The 14,472-nt window shown below is 62.1% G+C and overlaps 1 long non-coding RNA gene across 1 annotated transcript in view; it reads left to right on the top strand.

The window, feature by feature from the left end:
• Positions 1-14,472, top strand: part of LOC109548936 (uncharacterized) — a 39,767-nt gene that overhangs the window by 13,705 nt on the left and 11,590 nt on the right. The gene's annotated exons all lie outside the window — the stretch shown is intronic.

Genomic DNA, 14,472 nt, shown 5'->3' with positions numbered 1-14,472 from the left:
CCCTGGGCTGAAAGGCGGGGTGTCACCCGGCCTGGCTCCTCCGGAGCCTGCAGGGCCTCTGGAGTCAGAGCTGGAAGCAGCTGCAGACCCCAGCCCGTAAGCCGGGGAAAGCCAATGGAAACATTGTGTGGGTGTGTTTTCAGCCTCGCTGGCCAGAGCCAGAGGTCGGAGTCCGGCCGTCCGTCAGGGAGGATGAATGGGCTCGGCGGTGGGCAGAGGCCTCGGGCTGCTGGGCCTCCCGAGAGAGTCCGGGTCGGGGGTGGGGGTGGGGCGATGAGCCCAGAGGGTGGTGACGTGGCCAAGGTCGCACTGTGTGTGGGGCAGAGCGGGGAGGTAAAGCGCCTGGGGGTGGAGTCCTGGGCTCTGGAGTGAGGACTCAGCTCCAATCCCGGCTCTGCCTCGGGCTGGTAGCTTTACCTCCCTGGGCCTCAGTTTCCTCATCTGCAAAATGGTGTCACAGCACTGCCTCGGGGCTGGATGCGAGTCGGCCATGGCCCACGGCAGACACTCAAAAGCACTAACATTTGTGCAGCCAGTTCTGTTCTGAGCACCTTCCGTGCCAGCCTGCACGAGACAGCTCCCCTCCCGAGGGCGCGGCGCAGACGTCTGACCCCAGGTGGGCGGCTCCAGGCTGCGCTCCTTGCCGCGACCCCGCAGGCAGGGCTGGCTCCGGGGCCATTAGAGCAGTGCCGTTCTCCTCAGTCCTGAAGCCCGCGGCTCCCGTTCTCCGCTGAGGCCCGGCCCCCCAGCCTCGTCCTGCCCTGCCGATCACTGCCTCTGCTCCCTGGAGACCTCCCGGCCTGCCTGTGGTCTCAGGAGATTCTGAGCTCGGCTCCACAGGCCCTGATTCACTCTCTCGTCCACTCACTCATCCAGCACGCGTCCACCAGCCCCGCCGTGAGCAGGCTGCCTGTGGATGCGGCCTCGAACTTGACCTGCCCCGGGGGGCTCAGGCTGGGAGGGCGAATAGATGGCAGAGAAACGAGTCGTCCTAATCGCAGTCACAGGAGGGGTGAGGCAGGGCCAGCGTTCCCAGGGTTTGCTGAGCCGTCTGGGGCCCCCCAGAAGAGGTGACACGAAGTGGACGGAGATGTGGACGGCAGTCCTGGCAGGGCAGGTGCAAAGCACCTGTGTTGAGGAATAAGCAGGGTCTGTTGGAGGGATGGAGAGAGCAGCCCTCTGGACGTCCAGGCTGGCAGGGCCGGGGGTGGCTGTGGCTAGAGTGCAGCAACAGGGCCTGGGGGTCCGCTCGGAGGATGGTGGTGTCCCTTTCCAATGGCTGACTTGGCTTGACCTGGGCCTCGTGGGGTCAGAGGGAGGCCCAAGGCTGCGTGGCTGGGAAGGGGCAGAGCCAGAGTGAGCCCAGATCTGAAAGCCTCTGGGGCAGGTGTCTCCACAACACCAGGGTTAAGTGGACTCATTTTGTCAACCTTTTCTTCATGGTTCTGCTTAAATAAAGCGTGTTCACGACGTGTTCACACGTCCGCCACGTGGCCACCACCCAGGTCAGGCCCCGGCACCCCGCAGGCAGCCCCACTCCGACAGCATCGCCGAGAACCAACGGGCCCGTTTGGAGGCATGTGTGTGGCTCTGCATCTGGGTCCCTCGCCGGGAACGCGTCTGCAGTGCTGGTCCACGTGACTGGTCCGCGTCGCCGCCGTGCTGTGTGCCGCCGTGTGGATGTGCATGGTGTGTTCGTCCTTCCTCTTCTTGCTGGGTTGCTTTCAGTTTAGGGTGATTCCGAATAAAGCAGCAAGAACGCTCTGCTGTGTACCTTCTAGTGGATTCACTTCCTGCGGGTTCACACCCAAGAGTGGATCTGCTGGGTCACAGGCTGTGGGCATCTTTAGCAGATGCTGTCAGATGGCTTCCAAGGCGCTTATCCTAATTACACTCGTACCCACACTGCATGGAAGTTAACAAACTTATTGAGAAAAAAAGAAGGAACGTGCTCCAAGCCCCGATATGTAAAACACATTGGAAGCTGGAGCAAGGTTCAAGGTGGGGGGAGCCTGCATCTCCTGCGCCTGGCACCCCTATGGATCCGAGGGTGCTCTGGGACCCAGTTTAAACCCCTGTTCCAGCCCAGTCCTTCCCAGCCCTGGCCATGGGTAGGAGTCATGGGCACAGGCAGACAGGGCAAGGCGTGTTAAAATACAGGTTCCGGAGCCCCATCCACACAGTGTTTGATTTGCAGTCTGAGGCGGGACCTCCCGCCCTCCCCCAGCCCCCCTGGACCTCACCCAGTGGCTCACAATCATGACCGGGTTCGAGATGGCTGGGATGAGTGGACACGGTGCCTGGGGAATGCATTTTCCTGGAGAAGTGTAGTCAGAGCTGGTGCCTGAGTTTTACTTCCTCTAACTTACCTTAATTCAGGTCAAGTCCCTGCTGGGACCTGGCCTGTGCGGGGTTGGAGGACAGGGTGTGGACAGAGTGGCTTCTGCCCTCGAGAGGTTTCCATGCTGGCGGGAAAGAGGCCGCTGAACTGACCATTTCAGCTCAGGGCCCGGGCCTGGGGGTGGGACACAGAGAGAAGGATCCTGCCTGCAATCAGGGCCAAAGAGGACATTAACGTGGCTGGGCTTTGAGGGTTGCACACAAGTTGGCCATGGTCTGACAAGGAAAGAGGAAAGGGCGCACCAGGCAGTGGAAGCGACAGCTGCAAAGGCGTGGCAGGTACAGAAAGTGTGGTCGGCCTGGTGCGGCCGGGGCTGCAGGGGCATGGGAGGCCCTGCCCGCCAGCGGGAAGCAAGGCAGGCTCTGAGCGCTCCTCCTTACCTTCCCGTTGCCCCCACGCAGGCCACAGCCAACTCTCAGATGGAGGAGAAGACCCCTCCTCGCGGGTCCAAAATCGGTGGGGAGGGGACGGATGCTGGTCCTTGTACCCTTGTCTGCTGGGGCCTAGCTGCCCCTCGGCCAATGAACAGCCCGTGCCAAACGTCAGGAGGGCTGAGAAGGCGCCCTTGGCGTGAGCTTTATCTGCAGCAACACGTCTTTATCAGTGAGCCGCCAAACTGCTGACAGAACTGTCACAGCCGTCCATTCCCAGCGTGCGCACTCTTCATTCACCGCGGCTGCATCCCCTCAGCTCCTCGTGACGGGACAGTGGGTAGGATGCCCCCTTGCAGATGGAGATGAGGCCTGGAGATCTGGCCCACTGAAACCTCAAATCTCCTCACCTGAGAAATGAGGATATGATGCGTACCAATCAGCTCTCGCACTGTAACATACATCCCCTAAACGCAGGGGTACAAAACGACAGTGCTTTTATTTTGCTCACCATCTGTGGGTTGGTGATTTGCATTGGGCTCGGCTGTTCTCCACTGGGCTTAGCTCACTGTTGGCCAGCTCAGGTGGGGTGCCTGGGCCTCACTTCCAAGAGGCCCCTCGCCCTCCAGCAGGCCAGCCCAGGCCAGCTGACCGGAAAGCTGCAGGCCCTTTGGAGACCTGCTCTTAGTCTCGGCCCGGTTTCGCCTCTGCCTATCCTACAGCTACTGTAAAGCTCACGGTTCAAAGCGACGGGAGATAGAGTCCACCTTCTGGTGGCGGTCACTGCGAGGAATGTGTGGCCATATTTGCAATTTACGTGTGGTGAAAAGCCATCGTGCATTCAGTCAGTAAACATGTTCTGAGCTCTCAGGCCTTACGTTGGGTGTCGCTGGTGCCACAGAGAAATCAAACTCAGCGTCTGCTCCCCAGAAGCTCTGGTGTGATGGAAGGGGCAGGCACAGTCAGGGGGGGGACTAGAAGTTAGGGTGCTGGAAGTTGATGGAAGTTTTGACCTAACAGAAATGAGGTCATGGAGGCGGGCTGTGGGAAAGAAGCTCTAACGGGCTTCATGAGATAAAAAGTGCTGATTTTGTTTATTATTCACCACAGGTGTTCGTGATGCTCTTGTCGGCTCTGGGCTATTAGCTGAGGCCCAGGCAGCTGAGGTCACTTAGCCTGAGGTCGGTCATGGCCCAACCGGCTTTGACCGCAGTGATTCAGTAGGTGAGCCACTGACCTCACGTCCCAACATGCAGGTGTGTGTGCCTGGACTGGACCCCCGCAGAGCCCCCAAGTCAGGCACGGTGAGGGCCTCCAGCCGGGCCTGGTCCCTAGCCCCACTTGCTCTGGCTTTGCTGCCGACCTCTCCAGACGACTCACACCTTTCCTTTCCCTTCTGCCGTGTTTGTTGTGTCAGTCATGCCGGGAAGGGGGTGAGGGAAGGTTCTCCCTGAGGACAGCTGCAGGCCCTTGGACGGGACGCTGGCGTCCCCTGCACGGAGGGGCCCCGCCAGCCGCAGCAGCAGCAATGGTGGCGCCAGTGTCATCTGCTGGGCGCCGCCCTGGTCTCACCTCCCTTCCTGCTCGCGACAGCATCCCGCACTAGGCGTTATTAAGCCCGTTTTGCAGATGAGGAGACCAAGGCAGAAAGGCAAAGAGCTGGCCCAGGGTCACACGGTGAGTCAAGGTGTGGCCCTAGGAGTGTCCGACTCGGCGGCCCTGCTCATCTCACTGACTGGCCTCAGAGGCCGGAATGTCAGGCCCAGCCAGGCGCATCGTCTGTGTCACGGCCCTGAGCTTCCACGACAAGCTCTGCTGTGGGGCCGATGCCACCAGCCACGTGGGGGACGGAAAGGCCACCCGTCACAGTCGTGTGGCTGGAAGCGGGGAGCCGGGGTGAGTCCCGAGCCCAAGCTGCCTGGCGGGGAACCGTCCGGGCTCCAGGGCCTGTGGCTGGCGGGTGCTCGGGGAGCGGGTTCTGAGGGGCTGGAGAAGCCATGTTGCTCCTTGGGGAAGGTCCACTCCCCAAACCTCTGCTCCCTTGGGGTCTCCTCTGCCTGGCCGGCAGGGCTGTGGCACACAGGAGACGGTGGGGACAGCAGCCCCAGATGCACCTGCTCAGAGGGCCACGAGGGCCCTGGCTCTGCGGAGCCCCGGCCTCCCCTCGGTCTCAGAGGCGACTCTTGTCAGCTGGGCTCTTGCTAAGGGCTTCGTGCACTCTGCCTCACTCGGGCCTGCGGCAGGAGCTGCTGGCCGTGTCCTGTGGAGGAGAGCAGAGCTGCAGGACTCGCCTCCCCAGCCGGCGAGGGGAGGGCCCGGGCGGCACCTGCGTCCTGCTCTTTCCTCTCAGAGCCATCGCTGCTGAGGGGCGGAGGCCTGCGGAGAGGACGGGTCTCACCCTGGTCCCCCAGTGCCTGAACGAAGAGCCAGGACCCAGCATGGTGACAGAGGGATGAGGATGAGCCCACATCCTGGGCGAACCCTTCGCTTCCCCGGGGAGTCGGTTTCCCCACCCGGCAGACAGGACGCTCAGGGCATCTCCTCAGGATGCAGAGCGGTTTGAAGGTGACGTGAGTAGAGACACGTCAAGCATCTAAGCAGCACCTGGCGCGTGTGACGCCGGTGAAGCCCCTGTCGGGGGCGTGTTCATAACTGGCCTGGAGGCGGTGCCGGGTGTCGGTTCCCATGGAAACCCGACGAGGCAGGGCGCACCCTTCAGTTTACAAGCCCGCTCCCCAGGCGCAGGGTGGAGGCGATGGCCTGAGGCCCCTGAACCAGGAACGCGGGGACGTGGCCCCGTCACCCCAGCCCCGCCAGCGGCGAGCGTCCCCTCACCGCATTCCCTGGCCTCAACCGGCGCCGGCCCGGCGGGGACCGGACGTGTGCCTCGGACACTTTGGGGTGACACCCTGGTGGCCGGTGGGGCCGCCCAGCAGTGACTTTACGGGGGAGGGGCCCCCTCACGTTTCGCTGACCAGAAAACTAACAGCGGTGATAAACACGCACGTGGCTCTAGCGCTGCACCAGGCTCGTTCTCACGAGCACGTGGGGCTGCTCGGCAGGGGGCCAGTTCCACGGTTGCTGGACAGCAGGGCTGGGCTTGAACCCTGGGCAGGGGGCTTGGAGGCTGTACCTCAACCACCCACGGTGGGGCAGGTAGTTTTATCATCACACATTTACTATCGGGGAAACTGAGGCACAGAGAGGTCTTGCGTCTTTTCCAGGGCTCCCCAGCCATGAAGTGGCTCTTGGAGGCTGCCCTGGGCCCCGGCCAGCCCCCTTGAGCTCACCCCTCCCTATCAGCTCGCTGGCCACTTCATGTGTTCACCTCAGGACCAGGCCAGCGTGTGTGACTTTCGGTGGAGGGTAACCTCCCCAGGCCTCAGTGTGCCCATCTGAGAAGTGGCCTTGCAGCCCCACAGGGCAGGGGAGGATGGGGTCTCCAGGCCTCCCGCTGCACCCTCCTGGGCCCAGACACACCTGGCCCTTCCCATCCTGAGGCTCCCTTGTCACCCCTCCTCTCCCCCCCCGCCCCCCACTGCAAGCACTTCTCTTCCCTTTGAACTGTCTGTCTTGCTGTGGAGGAAGCTATTCATAGCTGAGATGATGCAAAATTTATAAAGCACGGTTGGTAGGGCTGAATCCGCCCCCGGCACAGGCCACGCTGCCCGTCCCCTCCGGGCAGCTCTTTCTGCGTGTGTCCGTGTGTGAGCGTGTGTGCGCGTCCATGTGTGCGCGTGAGGGCCAGCTCCCTCCCCCGCCCTCTCCCCCCAGCCCCCTTCCTTCCTGGCCTCCCCTCTCCGCCCAGCCCGCCTGAGTCTCCACCCTTGGGCGGACTTGGGCTTAGCGCAGCCAGGCTACCTGGCATGGAGCCGCCCAGCCTGTGGCCCCGTTGCACATTCCAGCCTGACCCTCTGTCTCTTCACCTGAAGAACAGGGGTTGTAAGACTTAGACGTTTGACCCACACCTGTGGAGCCAGTGCCACGAGTCAGGACTCATGCAGGCCTCCCTGCACCCCACAGAGTGGCTGAAATTATTACCCACATTTACAGGTGGGGAGACTGAGGCAGGGAGCCACTGACTGTGGCAACTGGGTCCCGAGGGCGGAGGGCTGCGCAGTGGGGGAGCTGGGATTTGAACCCTCCCCTGTTGCGTCATCCCCGCTGCTGACCCCGTGAGGCTCCGGGAGCAGAAAGGTCCTGGGGCTGGGAGCTCTGCAGATGGCTGGTGTCTGGTCCCTTCACAGACGGGTGGGCAAAGCCCAGGGACGAGACGCCAGCTGACCAAGGATGCGGAGGGACGGCCGCTGTGGCTCAGATCTTGGCCACTGGGGGTGGGGTGGCCGTGGCCGCAGACATGGTCTGGGGCAGCTGGCAGCCTCGCCCACCCAGGGCAGCCAGGCTCAGGTGCTGTGGCCCTTGCTGGTGGCGGTAATGCGGCAGCAGGCCTGCTCCAGACACGCCCACTTGTCCTCCCCGCAGTCCTGGAGCTGGTGTGTTCTCCTCTCCCCAGGTGGAGAAAGGGGGGCTCAGAGAGGGAAGGAACGTGCCCAAGGTCACACAGCCGGCAGGTGGCAGGAGGCAGTTGCACGCGGGCATCTGCTCTCCGTGTCACCTGCTGTCGCTGCCGCGGTCCCACCGTGGCCCTGGTGGTTCCCCCCTTTTTTATTGAGGTACAAGTTACACGACATGAAATTACCCAAAGTGTACAGTTCAGCGGTGTCGAGTGTGTTCAGTGTCGTGCAAACGTCTCCACGCCCTAGTTGCAGACCATTTTTGCTCTGCAGAAGGAGCGCCTGTGCCCGCCAGCAGTCACCCAGCCCCGGGCGCCTCCAGGCTGCTTTCTGTCTGTGGATTTGCCTGGTCTGTATGCTGCGTGTAAGGGGTCATCGTCTTTGTCCTTTGCGCCATCTCAGTTGGCATAATGACCTCCAGGTTCATCCACATTGCAGCCTGGCCAGAACTTCCTTCTTTCCGGGGTGGAGTAATATTCCACCGTGTGGACAGATCGCCTTTTGTGTGTCCGTTCATCTGTTGACAGACACTCGGTTTGTGTCCCCCTTTGGCCATTGTGGGCAGTGCCGTTCTCAACCTTCTCAGATGGTTTTTTTTTTTAAATTAATTAATTAATTTTTATTTTTGGCTGTGTTGGGTCTCCGTTGCTGCGTGCAGGCTTTCTCTAGTTGCGGTGAGTGGGGGCTACTCTTTGTTGCAGTGTGCGGGCTTCAGTAGTTGTGGCACGTGGGCTCAGCAGTTGTGGCTCGTGGGCTCTAGAGCGCAGGCTCAGTAGCTGTGGCGCATGGTCTTAGTTGCTCCGCGGCATGTGGGATCTTCCCCGACCAGGGCTCGAACCCGTGTCCCATGCATTGGCAGGCGGATTCTTAACCACTGTGCCACCAGGGAAGTCCCTCTCAGATGGTTTTGTGAGAACACGGGATTCAGTTCTTTCAGGCAGAGACCTTGGAGGGCGTTGCTGGGTCACCGTCCCTGGTGTTTGGAGGGTTCAACCTCCTTCTGTCCCCAGCAGGCTGCACTCTGCTCCTTCCCCCCTTATCCGGGGGACTGCGGCCGGGGACCCAGGGCTCTGAGGAACCAGGTCACAGACAGGTCGGGGACCACAGGGGAGCTGTGGCCCAGTAACCAAGCTACGCGGGACACCCGGTCCTGGCTCTCCCACTGTCACTGTGTGTCCTGGGGCGGCCTTACCCTGGAGGAAGCCACGCCGCAGGGCACTCACGACCCCAGTAACCAAGGCGCGCGGGACGCCCGGTCCTGGCTCTCCCACTGTCACTGTGTGTCCTGGGGCGGCCTTACCCTGGAGGAAGCCACGCCGCAGGGCACTCACGACCCCAGTAACCAAGGCGCGCGGGACGCCCGGTCCTGGCTCTCCCACTGTCACTGTGTGTCCTGGGGCGGCCTTACCCTGGAGAAAGCCAAGCTGCAGGGCACTCACGACCCATCTTCTTGGGGCATCGACTTTCCTCGAAAATCCAGGGCAGGACGTGACACCTCCTGTGAGAACAAACCTCGGGCAGATTCTGCAGCGGAACGCCAGCCTCGCGTGGGTTTTTCATCATCAGTCAGAGGCAGCCAAGAAACATCAAGACACACCAGGGACAGGGCCCTGGCTGCTCAGTGACCAGGGTGTGATCGACACTCCGGACAGGCTCCCGGGATGCGCGCGTGGGAGGGGTCTCTGCATCCCCTTCCTCCTCCAAAGAGAGGCGCTGCCCAAGCTCACCTGGCCTCCCTGAAGCCTCAAGGTGGCAGGGAAGGAGACCCGCCAGCACGGGCCCAGCCCCCTGCCTGCGGCGCCAGCATGTTTGGGACCGTGGCGGTGACGTTCCTTCTTCCAGATCCCGGACCCCATGCAGTTTGCAGCTCCCCCGACCCTCTGATCAGCCGTGGACACTTGATAAACATCGAGCTGACCAATGAGTCTGTCCCCCTGGCCTGGCCAAGGGAGCCCCTGAGTGCCCCCGAGGGGCTGTATTTACCACTCCCCTCACTGTGCAGGTGGGGAAACTGAGGCCTCCAGTGGGGTTACCCACTAAGGGTGAGGGGTGGGGATGGGCCTGGTGAGCAGCTCAGGATTCGGGCCGGGGTTGTCCGCCCCGTGCTCAGTAGCCCTGAGCTGACGTTCTCACTGGGGAAACATAGTGAAATGCCAGGCAGAGGCGAGCACCGTGGGAATAACACTGGGAAACGGGAAGGCGAGTAACACAGGGAAGGAAGCCCTCTCAGAGGAGGTACCACCTGAGTGGACACCTGAACACGGCGAGAGGTCTGGAGGAAGAGCTTTCCAGGAAGGGGAGGGCGAGTGCAAAGGCCCTGAGGTGGGCACGGTTGAGGAAGTGGCCCACGATGCGGCCCCGTTGCAGGGACAGGTGAGAACGAGGGCTCCAGGTGGTAGTGGGGCAGAGAGGGGCCTGACGCACCCATGGCTCACCTCGACGGTCCTGACGTTCCAGGGGTGACCCTCCCTCAGAGAGGAGAGAGCCAGCTTTGTGGAGGACACGCACTGTCTCAAGGCCACCAGTGAGGGGGTCAGGGCGGCAGACACCAGCTGCCAGCCCTCTGATGATGTCACACCTGGGGGTGTCACTTCCGGTCTCTCCTGGAGGGGGTGGGACCAGGGCAAGTTCAGCAGGCAGGCTCAAGGGCGTCATGGGAGCCAGCCCCCTCCTCCTGCCCTGAGCGCGGCCCCTGGAGGCCCCTCAGTGGCGCCTCATGCGTGCAGGGCGCACCCTGCAGCCCCAGCAGACACCCCCTGAGGTCCAGTGTCCAGGGCTGGGCGCTGCCCACACAGCAGCTCGGGCGGCTGGGTGGGAGACCCCGGCCCTCCAGTCTCTGGGCAAGAAGACTGGCCCAGCCAGCAACCCTGCCTCGACCTCGTTCTCCTGCCCTCTCGGAAGCAGGCGTGCGGGGCTCTGGGCCCTGGACCCGGGACCCCTCCGCACTCTTGACGGACTCGGAGACTCGCAGCCCTCAGGCCTAACTTACTCCCTGAGCCCCGCCCATTTTTAGGGCCAGGTGTGTGGGGCTCAGAGGGTCTGTTCTGTGGCCTCAACTCTGCGTCCCAGGGCTTGTAGCTGAGGCCAGCCCTCACTGGCAGGAACTTCTCACCCCAGCAGCTCCAGGAACCCTGAAGGGCCTGGCCCCTGAGCTCATAGGGTCCTGTTACACACTCTGACAAGGCTGCCCAGACAGGCTGAGCCACTTGCCTGGGGTCACACAGCACCTGCCCTTGCTGTGCTCTGCCTCCAGCCCCTCCCAGCCCCTCACTCCTTTCCTCTCCTCCTCTTTCCTCAGAAGCTCGGAACTCGGGGGCCAAATGGGTCCCAAGCACTCAAATTGAACGTGCCCATTCTGCTTGGGGTCACCTGGCAGGTGGTACCCCGGAGGCCGTGAGTCCGCCACCTCTGCGGGGCCGGGTCCTCAGAGGGCGCCGGCAGGACCCCGTCTGTGGAAGGAGGGGCGCAGTGTGGCGTGGGTGGGTGACTAGCCTTTCAAAGCTCCTCGCAGCCCCCGTCTGTCCCCCGACCAGTTTCTCCGTGTGGTTGTGAGACTGGGAGGAGCGGTGGGAGTGTGTTTCTGTGAGGCCGATTTGGTTGTGTGGGGACAGCGGGGGGGCCTGTCTCTGAGCCCAGAGTGGAGGCCGCTAATGTGAGTGGAGCGGCCGGCTTCAGGGACGGCAGCCTGCAGGGTGGGCCAGTAGTGGGGCCCGAGCTGGGTGCTTCCCTCGTGCCCAGCCCCGTGGTAGGGACAGTGACGGTCAGGTGTGGCCTTGTCCTGGAGGAGCCCGCAGGAGGGGCCTGTCTGTGGGGTCACGCACAGCACAGCATGCAATGCTGTTTGATGCCCCCTGCCCACGAAGCCCAGGCTGTGCTAAGGTAAGCTTGGGGGTGCCGTGGGGGCCCGGCTCAGCCTGGGGGGCAGTGAGCCTGGGGTAGGGCCTTTTTCTTAAACGTCTTTATTGGAGTATAATTGCTTTATGTTGTTCTGTTAGTTTCCACTGTATAACAAAGTGAATCAGCTCCGCGTATACATATATCCTCATATCCCCGCCCTCTTGCGTCTCCCTCCCACCGTCCCTACCCCACCCCTCTAGGTGGTCACAGACCCCCGAGCTGCGCTCCCCGCGCTGTGCGGCTGCTTCCCACCAGCTGTCTGTTTTACATTTGGTCGTGCATATGCGTCCACGCCACTCGCCGGGGGAGGTCCTTTTACCCCCACCAGCCATACACATTCTCAAAGACACAGAGAAAACAAGGAGAAGATACCAACGATGCGGGCCCAGGGCTAAGCTTGCCCTCCAGACACTTCTCTCTGCACCTGAGCACATCTTACTCTCCTTCTGTGATACCTGCAGTCTGCCTTCCTGCTTACTGGCTGTGCGGGGCGCCGTTTACGCCGTTGGGTCCTGTGTGGATGGTGGTCGAGGCTGCCACAGCCCTGCCGCACACATGCCAGACATTGTCCCCTGCTGCCGGACGTCGGGCCCTTTCCACCTCTTAGCCATTAAAACAAACCCTGAGGTTACAACTTCGCGTCTTAATTAATTATTTCTAGAGGGTTTGTGCACCGTTGTAAAATCCCTGTGTCAGTGGGTCAGCAGGTTTCCGTTTACTCAGTTTTTACATTGAGTTTGTAACGGACACATGGGGACGGAGTCTGAGGGAGCAGCGTGGATGCCTCCTCCAGCCCCGCACTTCTCCCTTCTAGAGGCAACCACTGGGTTTCTTGTGTGTACTTCCGGAGGCTCCCATACGCACACAGCACTGATACAAAATCTTTTTTGTGGTTCTTATTTTGAACAGAAAAACAGCACGTGTGAACGCTGTTCCACACCTTATATTTTTTTCACTTGTTACCTTTGGAAGTGTCTCTTGTCCTGAGCGATCGGCTCTGTAACCTTCTGTGTACGAGGGCACCAGTGTGTGTCCCATCAGTGCCCTGCACTGGGCATCCTGGCTGTGCAACGTCTTGTTCTTGCAAACAGGCTGCGGGAAGCATCTTTGCTCAGGTGTTTCACACACGTGCAAGGAAGTTCACGAGCTAAAGTCTTCAGTGGGTCGGTGGTTTCTGGTGAGCTTGCCTGAATGGCCCTCTGGGAGCGGTGGCTGTTAGGCCAGCCAGGAGTGTGCTGCCCACTTCCCCGTGCCCTGCTGAGGTCTTTGGAAATCCGCCGGTGAAAATGCACCTCCGGCTAGCCTGCACTTGACTTGCACCTCTTAGAGCTGGCAGAGTGGAAGGGGCTGGAGGGAGGGACCCCTGGGCGAGCAGGCAACCAGCCATCACACGGGGTGGCCCTCCGTGTCAGGGGCGGGCAGATCTTCCTGAAAGACTCACTTCATGGGGCCCTTGAGATGGGGGGTTATTGCCCCAGGTGAGAACGAGGCCGGGCCTCCCGACAGGTGAATCACTGCGGGCAAGGCAGGGAGGTGTGAATGGGAGGGTGGGCTTAGGGGGCAGTGAGGCTGTCAGCTGGGCAGCAGGGGACAAGGACAGGCCTGTGAGAGCCTCGGCGTGTCCGCGTGTCCTCTGGGCGCTGGCGAGTCAAGCAGGAGAGGGAGAAGGGAGGACCCAGGAAGAGCGGGCGGGGCGAGCCTAGCCTACGAGGCCCGGACACTGGGCCCAGGGCGGTGGAAGGCAGATGTTTTATTCACGCCGATGCAGAGCCATCCGTCACCGCCAAGCCGCCCAGCCCCGCCACCTCCATCATCCTGCCACCTCAGGCTATTTTGGGCTTGGGTTCGGCCTCGCCTCCCCCGTCATCCAGGCCCCTCTCCCTGCCTGGGGTGGGGGCACTCATCCTGGCTCGAGGTGACAGGCCAGCAGTGTGGGTCCACTCCCGCCTAGCACCTGGGTAAACTGAGGTTCAGAGAGGCGTGAGGCCGCCACTAGTGCAGCCAAGGACCAGGGCCCTCATACCCCCCCGCGCAGCCCCCGAGGCAGATGGCACTTGCTCCTCCCATGCGACGGGGAACTGGAGGCCCTCAGGTGCTGTACACAGCTGCAGATCACACAGGCCGTCACGAGCGAGAGACGAAGCTGGTGCTGGCCCCAGCCGTCACCGCTTTCCCCAGCTCTGTGCCCAGCAAGCTCCCTCTGGGAGGGCCCAGCTCCAGTGCCGGCTCCCTCATTCATTCCATAAACGCCCCCGAAGTTCTCCTCTGTGCCAGCCCTGTGCCGGCTGGCCACTGAGGCCGTGGAGAGGGACAGTTCTGGGGCACTGCTGGGGGCCGCAGAACGTCCCCCCCATCTGCTCACCACAACTGGTGAAATCCCAGAACCTCAGGGATCCTGGCTGAGCTCCCTCTAAGGACCAACTAGCTCCAGTCTCAGAGAGGGAGGAAATCCGCCCAAGGTCACACAGCATGGCACTGGCAGGGAGGGGAGAGAGCACATATAATCTGTCCTTACTCTGTGCCCATGGTGTTGAGGCCACATGGCTGCCTGAACCTTGGTCGGTCCTCACGACAACCCCGGAGGTCTCGGGGATGAGCCTGAGCCCCCGCCAGAGCAGGGCACCCGACCCTCCCGGCCTGGAGTTGAAGGGCCAGAAGAAGCAAAGAGACGAATGTGACTGCCCTTGCTGCCCAGCTTCCCACCTGCCACTTGGAGACGCCGTGAGTGGGCAGGAGCCGCGGAGCTGTCTGCATTGTTGGGGCCCACGGGCTTCTCCCAGCGGGGTCCCCCAGGCTCCCAGGGCGGCCGGAGCAGTTACTGCACACCAGCCATGGGCGCACCACATTCCCACATGTCTGAGGGAACGTCGGGAACGCTCCCCCAGTGAGGTCCAGGCAGAGGACAGGCGGGGTCCCCCGTGCGCCGACCCCGGTGTGCCAGGCCTGGGGCGTCAGCCAGCAGCACCCCGTGTTCCGCTTCTCTCCTTCCCGGCCCTGAGCACGCCTGAGCCGTCCCGTGTTTCATGGCCACACTGGCATGTTTATGTCTCGTCTTCCCTGGGGAGTGTTGCTTCCAGGACGCCAGGGACGTTGTCTGATGTGCTCAGCCCTCCGTGCCCAGAGCAGTGCCTGACACATGGTGGGCGCTGGATAAATGCTGTCGAATGAAGGAATTGGATGAGTGAATGACTGTCAGTTCTGTGCTCACTGACTTCTGCCCGCCAAGCCCATTCCCCGTCAGTCTTCCCTGTCTGTGACACTTGCTGGGCCCCTATGGTGTGCCAGTCCC

The sequence above is a fragment of the Tursiops truncatus genome, chromosome 20, assembly GCF_011762595.2.
Source record: "Tursiops truncatus isolate mTurTru1 chromosome 20, mTurTru1.mat.Y, whole genome shotgun sequence".
NCBI lineage: Eukaryota > Metazoa > Chordata > Mammalia > Artiodactyla > Delphinidae > Tursiops > Tursiops truncatus.
The sequence above is the reverse complement of the archived record's forward strand: the minus strand, read 5'-3'. Positions and strand labels throughout refer to the sequence as shown.